The sequence below is a fragment of the Maylandia zebra genome, linkage group LG18 (assembly GCF_041146795.1).
Source record: "Maylandia zebra isolate NMK-2024a linkage group LG18, Mzebra_GT3a, whole genome shotgun sequence".
Lineage (NCBI taxonomy): Eukaryota > Metazoa > Chordata > Actinopteri > Cichliformes > Cichlidae > Maylandia > Maylandia zebra.
In genome coordinates, this window is record NC_135184.1 from 25,090,970 (window position 1) to 25,100,221 (window position 9,252).

A 9,252-nucleotide genomic window follows, 5' to 3' on the forward strand; every position below is an offset into this window, starting at 1 on the left:
GCTTTTTTAATTAACACATTAGTCAACATAAGATGACTTTTTTTCCTCCTCCCCATAGAAATTTAAATGCAACAGAGATTTGATCAAATGCATCCACTCCACTTTTATCAAGGGAAAAATGTACAAACGGCTGTTTTTAGCATTGACCGGCTTTGAAGCCAAATTGACACTGTCATCTGACAAAGATAAAGGTACTCGGTCCCAAAGCAAAGAAAAAAACCAAACACCTGCACCCGCATTCGAATGGAGATGATCTGTAACAATTATGTTAGCAGCAACAGGAAGGCAAAGAGTGTCTCTCCTCTTCCTGATGGTATTACGGCTCTACTGAAGATGGTCATTAATAGGTCGCAGATGATAAATGAGTTATTAGCTACAGAGGTGGGGGGAGAAATCAGGCCAGATATATTCATTCCACAACTTTCTTTCTTTCTTTCTTTTTCCTTTTCTGGTTGCCATCCATATTTTTGTGCAGAAAGATTTGTCCTCGCAAATCATTTATTAAGAGGTTTAATTATACAGGAATGTATATATCCAGGATGTGATTCTGTTTCCTCGGAGGAGACTATCCATCAAAAAAATCTTTTAAATAGATGTCGGCGGTTGGTCTCCTGCCAGCTTGGCCGAAGATTTACAGTTTCACACACATTATTGTTACCGGCTTAAAAATCTAACTTCTGGATGTCATTGCCAGGGTGTGGCTCCTGTCCAATAATATGTGTGTGTGTCTCTGTCCCCCCCCAACACACACACACACACACCCATACACACAGGACTAAAGGAGGGACATTTCTGGACCAATTATGCAAAGGTTTTCTTTATCTAATTCTCTGTGTGTGCAGGCATAATTAGATGAGAGCTTGAATCTACACCTTATAGCAATATCGAGATGGGCGACTAATGAGCTGACAGGGGAGTGGGAGAGGGGACATCGTGTGCTTGTGGCTCAGTATCGATGAATACAAATCACAATTCCTCATGTCTTTTTTCTCATAAGCAGCTTTAGACTCCAAAACAGGACTAGCTGGCGGGAAGGCAAATGATTTGATTTATTAGAGGCTACAGTCACTCAGGTAGCCCTCCCTACTCTGACACACACACAAACACACACACCCCGCCGCCCACACCCTTCCTCCGTCGCTGTTTTTTGTGTATTATGTACGGCTGGCATCGCCTCAGATACATTGAATCAATTGCCTCCACCCACACCAAGCATCCACCCCCAAACTCATATGTGAGCGTCAGTGAAATGAATGCCTTTGGGACATATGCGAGCTCTGACTTTTAAAGGCAGGCTCATTGATTGGGGACCATTGTAAGAGGAATGGAAATATATTCCGATAATTATCAAGCTCATTTATTTATGTGGCTTGCTTATGAGCCCCGTGTTTTGTGAGGAGACAGATTCTTTTTCCTTTTTTTTCCTCCTTCCTTCCTCTTTTCATCTGAGGAGCAGCATCAGACAGCCTCAGAGCTGACAGTAAATTTGCTCATCAACCAGTTTCGTTCCAGTGCGAGGTAAAAAATTATCCAATACTTCACGGTCTAGCCCTTTGAAGGTGGCGTTACTCAGCGGCGTGCTGTGGAGCCTAAAAATGTAATAGTGTCCAAACTAGAGATGCAAGCATGAAGAGATGATGAGAACCGGGGGGGTGATGGGGGCTCGCACGGAGAGTCGCCATATCAAGTAAACAAGGCATCCTTGTGCGTCGTCCCTCGCCTTCTCTCTCCTGTGGCCGCGCACAGCCCGGTCATGCTCAAGCGCTAAGGTCAAGGTTTACGCGCGCGGACCTGTGGGAGTTCATTGATCGCATCAGCAGCATTTGTGGAGAATATTATGAAATGATGAGAACTTCATAGGAGGTCAGCGGAGGATCAATATTAAATCCTATCTCATTTATAATCCCGCTGAGGAGAGGCGCTCCGCGGGGCTTAGCTGCTTAAAGAAGACAGCGCTGACAATTTACTTTAATGTTCGTATGAATAAATGTAATGACACACAAATGCTTGGAGACAAGATGTTTTCATTGTCTGTTTGGCAGCCACTTTAATACTGTGTCAGTGTCAACAAATGCTCTATAAATACACTGACGAGGCTGGAGAGGCTTGACCGGAAAGCGTGCGCGCATGCACACACACACACGTGCATGATCAAGGATGTATTGACGAAAGAGGCAATATGAAATTAAAATCAAATCATCAAATGTTTCTTGCATCTCCTGGCAGATTGATGCTGCGTTCTCAGCTATTTTTAAGGAGATTTGCCTTCTCTTATCTGGCATCTCCCACCCTCTTACACACAGCATCTTAAGATCGGGGATTAAACGTATCACTTAGAGGATTAACCCTTATCTCCCCGAGTTAGGAACCTGGCTGCTGATGGATGTAAAACTTGATGAGGGCCCCGCTTCACTGCAGTTGATTTTGAGACAAATTTAAACGGGCAGCTGCAGAGAGACTGCAAAACTTTTTTCTTCTTCTCCCACTCTCTCAAATTTTAAGGAATGTAACCTTTGATTCTGTATCTTCCTGAGCCAATTAAGCTGTGAGATTTGTTTGAAGTTGCTGATTGAAAGGAGAACTCGCCGGTTTTTCGGGCCCAAACGGTGAAGGGAGACCACAGGGGTCCGGGTTCCCAGAGCCTGCATGTGTAATCCAGTCTAACATGCATGCAAATCTCATCTGTGCCCGCACACAATGGCCTGTCTGTGTTGAGGAGGGAGGAAGGGAAGGAGAATCACGAAACGGAGAGGAAAAGCTGAAAGTGTGTCCTCCGTGCCGGAGCATATGCCACGACAGGTCTTAGGAGACGGAGCGCAGACAAACTAAGGTTCGCAGACTAGAAGGAGTCTTTGATCGAGGTTGATATTTAAACATCTGCATAATTAATCCAATATCTGCAGAGCTCTCTGAGGAGAGAGAAAAAAACGCAGCATCGCCCGTGGAAAAAAAAAAGAAACAGAGAGAGAACATTGTAAATTCTTGGCACTGCTCTGAGTACAGTTCTTCTTCTTTCAGTGTAAAAACACAAGTTGGCAACCCGTATCTCAGGGGAAATTAAAAAATCTTTGTCTTATCCAGCCAATTAAATGAAATACACTTTTTTTTTGTACGTGGCTTGAGCTGGCCCCCGAAATCTATTTTAGACCGTGTTGTGGTTATACGCCTGCTATGCTATGCAGCTTGCCGCAGATGAGGCTGGAAACAAGGGCTATGGGGGTGAGAGGTATGAGGCTTTTTCTCTTTCTTTCCCAGTGGCACAGACTGAGAGAACTTACTTTCCATCTGTCTCGATCATATAGATTTATAGGATTAGGCCAAATGCTGTTTTAGTCCTCGGCAGAGGCTCAAGCCTTTCATGTGAAACATTGGATTAGATAGTCAGGGGAGCCCTTTGTTTCTGTGTGTCGTCTCCAAGCTTCCAATGGCTCCTGTCTCTGGCATCTTATTGTCGTGGCTGGGCCTGCTTCTGTATGCGCGGCACGCCTTAGAACTTTATTACATTTCGATAACTTTATATATGTGTGTCTTTATCCTCCCGAGCCATAGCACCTCTGCTCTATTGAGACCTCAGTGGGCAGACCATAGCTCAGCAGGGGGCCTTCACTCCAATTTGCTATCGTTTGTCACCATTTGTTCATCCTGACAAACAAAACGTTGGCCCTCTGTCCCCTCCCGTTTGGCCCTGGCACACATGGGATCAGCTGCTCCCCTCTTCTCATGACTCCATTGTAGCGGTATCCCTTTTGTATCCCGCCGAGTAATTCCCGCTCGGTGATGCTAGCTAGCTGGGCGCACACATGCGCTGGAAATAGTTCCCCCCGTCTAATTACCTCATTTCGTCTGGCATTAATATTGTAGCATGTTGCCGCTGCATTATTGATGGTGTGTTTGTCTCGGTGTATGAGACGTTAATTAAAAGATAAACTGGAAGCCGTGCCTGTGTGACAGTTTCTTTATCCCAGAGGTAGCAGAATTTCACCCCGTCTATTCTTCTTTTTTTGGGGGGATCCGTTCAGCTTCTGTCTCGCAGCCTTAACTTCATTGTATACTTACATGTCTCTATTACAGGCCATTAGACTTCAAGGTAGCGGTATAATGCACTTCAAGGCCAGTCTAATGATGAATTCCTGCTGGAAATGTGAATGCAGTTGAGATGTTCGAGGCAGATATGGGCTTTGGGCCTATCAGGCTCGGCTAATGCTGATTTCCGAGCATCGTATCACTTTCTAGCATCTCCGCTGAGGTGAAGCAGACTAACTAAAACATGTTAAATTGCTCCCCGGCTCCATAAAAACACAGGAAGGTCAGGCAGTTAAAGAGCTTTCTGTGGCTTCCTGGGAGAGTTAAGCCTCTCTTTGGATTGCTGGCAAATGGACAAGCAATAAACTTTAGGTGACTTCACGGTGTTAACAGCGAGGACCGACTCCAGTCTCGGGGATTTGGTTTCACTTTCCCCTCCCTTTCTCAATCCCTCCCTCCCTCCTCCTCCTTTCTGCTCTCTGATGTTCTGTGCCACCAGGTTTTAGCTGCGAGCTGTGAGATGAACCGACAGATGACCGTACCATTAGGCTGGAGTGGCTGGCTGGTTCTTCGGGCAATGAGGCCACAGCGACAAATAAGTTGGCAGAGATTTAGACAAGAGGCTCCTTGGCACAGAAGCCCAGGCTGCTTCCTTTCTGGCCCCCAAACGAGGGACGAAGAACAGATGTCGGCTTTAAAGCCACCGAGTTTCTCTCGAGCTGCAAATTTTGTCTTGTTTGAAGTGAACCCCGAGGCACGTCTCATTTTCAGCCCTCGCACCAAATCATATGCATACCTTTATTCACATCTTGAAGACCCTCATTACGTGAAATGAAGAGTGTCAGATATGGAAGAAGCTATTAAGGAATAGCAGCGAGCCCAGTGGTTTGTTGTAATTGGAGACACTCGCGCTGAGATGAGCTTTATATTACCAACGGCAGAGTAAACACACTGACCTTGCTGTTTTCACGTTTGTGGGCCTTGAGAACGTTTTTTTATTCTTCTTTTTTTTTTTTTTTTAGCTCTGCTTATGATTCATAGAAAAGGAATGGTGAGGCATAAATTCAGTCTCAGAAAAGAATGCAGATACTCTGGCCTTTGCCCACAAACCCGATCAGTAAAAGGATGCATGTGCAGAAACCTCAAAAGCTCTGAGATTATTAAAAATATTTTCTAATTGTCATTAAATCCCTTCCAAAATAGGAAAACCAACGGAGAATTGTGCCTCCTTGCAAGTACTGTATGCGTAGCAGTAGCCTGATATTACTTATTCCTCTGTGTCATAACTTAATTGTTGTTCAAAAACTATTAAAACACACCAGTGAGCCATGCTGTTGCACTGGGACGCGTTTTCCTTCATTATAACCGCCACGAACCCTTTGTTTATTTTAAGTCGGTCCCACATATGCTGCTGTAAATACTCACTAGGGCATTAAATCTAAAGGAAGGAATCTCTGAACGTGTGTGTTCGGGTGATATGATTTACTTCAGCCTTGGCAGGTATATTGCTGGAGGCCACAGTAAGTGCAGTGTCGAGTTTTAAGTCATTTGGGTGGGCTGTTCTCAAATTTAGGCTAAAAGTTGGGTTTTGAGTACACCCAAAGTATCTTTACACAATCTGGCTTCACTTTCCCTGACATCAGCCATCAGATGAAGCCGTCGCACGAAGGTGGTTATAAACTCAACAGGCTAATCCAGGGTTTATCAGTCTAGCTGCAGCACGTTCACATGAAAAGGGTTGGCACTGGCAGGATGTGACCAATCACAAACATGGATAAGTGTGCTGGCAGCCGAGCGGCTGATTTTACTAAAGGAGATAATATGAGGAAAATATGAAGAGCTTAAACACATGATACATACTGACAAAGTGAAAGTGTTAGTGTTCAAAGAGCTATATGAATGTTTGTGCTTTGGTCAGTAACACTGGACAAGACCTACTACACTAATAAAGTTTTTTTTGAAACCAGGAAGGAAAGCCAGCAAAAACGCTGACTGTGCATGTAAGTGTCTGAGGATCAATGCTCTGTCGTCACAGCATTTGAAATGTGCATTTGATAGAGCTTTCTTGTCATTTCTTTAAGTCGTCTTCAGGAATAGTTCTTGAAGCTCTTCTTTGGATGTTTCTGCCTTTTGTTCTGTTCTCTGTCAACATGATCCCACACTGCTTCAGCAATGTTGTGCTCTGGTTCTGTGGAGGAGAAGGCATGATTGATACGCACTGGCAGTGTGTTTGGGGTCATCTTCATGCTGAAAAATGAAGCCACCGTGGATCATATGCTTTCCACATGGTTCTGCATATTAGATCAGATTCAGACTGTATGTTTCTGTGTTTGTAATTAGATCAATAACAAATCCAACATCTACCGCCACCATAAAAATGAGTAAAAAAGCAGCCAATTTGCAAAGAAAAACTCTGAAAGAACTATTTTTGCAAAATTAGAAGAAAGTCTGGCTCTCCGGAAATATTATATAAAGAATAGAGGAACAGCTCAAGATTTTTGCACAGTACAATATATTAAAGCTTAGAAAAAAAACTGCAGTGAAATGATTAGTGTCAAAGAATCGATATTTCTTCTTGATAAATTGGAAATAGCAACAGGATCTAGAGTTTTCTATCTGTGCACAGACACAGGAATCTTCCAGGACTGGTGATGTTATTTTCTGGACAGCTGACTGATCTCTAATCTGGAACACAACCTGCTGCCAAGAAGGTTAAACCTGGAGCTTAAGTTACCATGGCGATGTACCCTGGTAAGAGGTGAACACTGAAAACCCAGGTTTAATCCCAAAGATACTCAGATAAGTCGTGTTTTTTTAAGAAATCTTTAAATAAAAAACAATGTAACTCTTTTCTCTGCTCAGTCTCAAAGGAGGTCGACTGCTGTGGTGGCGGGAGGCTGAGGTGAACGACTTCAGTCCCTCGTTCCTGTCGCCTTTGCTTCTCGTGGGAGCTGCAAACTTGCAATTAGTTGTTCCACAGAGCCACTGCACTAATACAAGTTAATCCACAGGTGAAAAGTTACTCATTAAAAGTGGCCTCTTCAAATAAAACCCTGTAAAGTTCAGCGCTCAGCCGCTTTAGCAAATTTCTGACCTTCTCTTAGCTTTTATTGTAGCACACTGGCAGCTACGTGTCTGCAGGCGCGCTAGGGGCACCGTTAGGTTGTAATTAGACGGTGCTTTGAGCTAAATGCTAAAAACAGTAAGAAGAACGCTAACATGCTGCAGGTATCATGTTTTCCAGATTCACCAGCTTGGTTTAGTGTGCTACCGTGTTAGCATTTGTTAATTAATGCTAAGCACAAACCGCTGAATGCTATTACATTTGCAGGTCATAAACTAAAGGACATGTTGGACTAAAGTAATGAGTATCAGCTGCCTTGTCCTTGAATAATTTCAACACAACGGTGTTAGGGCACAATACAACATTCATCAGGGGATATTTTCTAGTAATAAAAACTATTTGTTAAACTTAAGATCCGTTCAAGCATCTAGGCCCTCGAGATGATTATTTATCACTGTAAAATCAATTATTTCATATAAATCTTCCACTTTGATCACTAGATTATTAGTTTAAGTGACTGCAGTGAATTCTCCCCACAAAATTTATTTTAATTGGAAGCAACACACTGATAGTTTTGTTCCCTTTCAGCTGATTTACACTGTGGATAATTTTATTGGTGTCCATACTCTCCCAAGGGTATCCTTGTCCCTCTTTCACAGGGAGGTTATAGGTCACGCTCAGTATTTTGACTCAACTTGTAAAAAGAAAAATGTTCCGTGTCTTTTCTGATCACCTCAGTAAAAAAATCTGAATGTTTAAGAACTTTGAATGCCGTGGCTGTCTTTCTCCGAGGATCCAACTGCACTTTAACCAGGATTAATTATGCAGCAGCAGATGTAGTTAAGAGCGGTTTTCCAAAGCGCTTCACACAAGGCTTTATAACAAGCACGTTATAGTGTGTGAAAAATGGAAGCGTGGAAAAAGCAATTGTAATTTACATTAGCTGCATCCCTTGTGGGCCATGCTGATCATTTCCACTCACAGGTCACTTCACTCCTCACAGATTTTGGTCCACATTGACCTGATACCATCACACAGTTGCTGCAGATTTGTCAGCTGGAGAAACATGAAGTGAATCTCCTGTTTCGTCACATCCCAAAGCTGCTCTATTGGTCTGATATCTGGTTCCTGTGAAGACCATCTGACTACAGTGAACCCATTGTCATGTTCAAGAAAGCAGTTTGAGATGATTACTTTTTGACATGGTGCATTATCGTGCTGGAAGTACTCAGTGTACCCACAAGTGTGCCCATAAGATGGGTAAATTGTGGCCACAAACACAAACTGCAGACAGCAACAATGCTCAAGAAGATATCCTCCACACTATCACACCAGCAGCATGCTTTCATGTTGTTTAGACTAAAGTTTGAACCTGCCATCCAAAAGTGTAAGAAATCAAGTCGCATCAAACCAGGCAACAGTTTTCCAATCTTTAATGACCAGTTGTGAATTAGAGCCTCAGATTTCTGTGTGGTCTTCTGCTGCTGTAGCCCATCTGCTATGCTCTTCTGCATACCTTAGTTGCAACGAGTAGTTATTTGAGTTACTGCTGCCTTCCTGTTAGCTCAAAAACATCTTTCCATTCTGCTCCCACATTAACATTACATTCACGGGTATCTGATCTTTTTTTGGACTATTCTCTCTAAACCGTGGAGATAGTTGTGCGTTCAAAATTAGTTAAATCCCCTTTCTTCCTCTAAAGATTTGATTTCAAGATCGGGATTTGTGAGATTTGAACTTCAGCGGGTCATCTTGACCCTGTCTCGTGCCTAAATGTACTGATGTGCTGCCGTGATTAAGGATTTGTGGACTGTCAAAAGTGACTTTAACGCCGACTGTTCTGACAGTCCTGTTTATTGCACTCCCTGGTCAGGTTAGCCAATCTCTGCACATTAGAATGAACATAATCAACATGGTCAACGTTTTTATTGGGTGTTATTTCAAAATATTATAGATTCGAACCCCCCCAATCCCTATGGGGTTTGCTAAATTATATTTATCTAGAACTCCTCTCTGTCTCTAAATGTTGGAGAATTCTGTGTAGGATTAAAAGTGTCTAATGTGGACCGTCTATTTCAACTTTCTGGACTGCTGTATTTTGCCTATGACTGGCAGTTTCAAGTGGACATCTGCCAAACAGTTTATAGAAACTCTGCCCTTGGTGT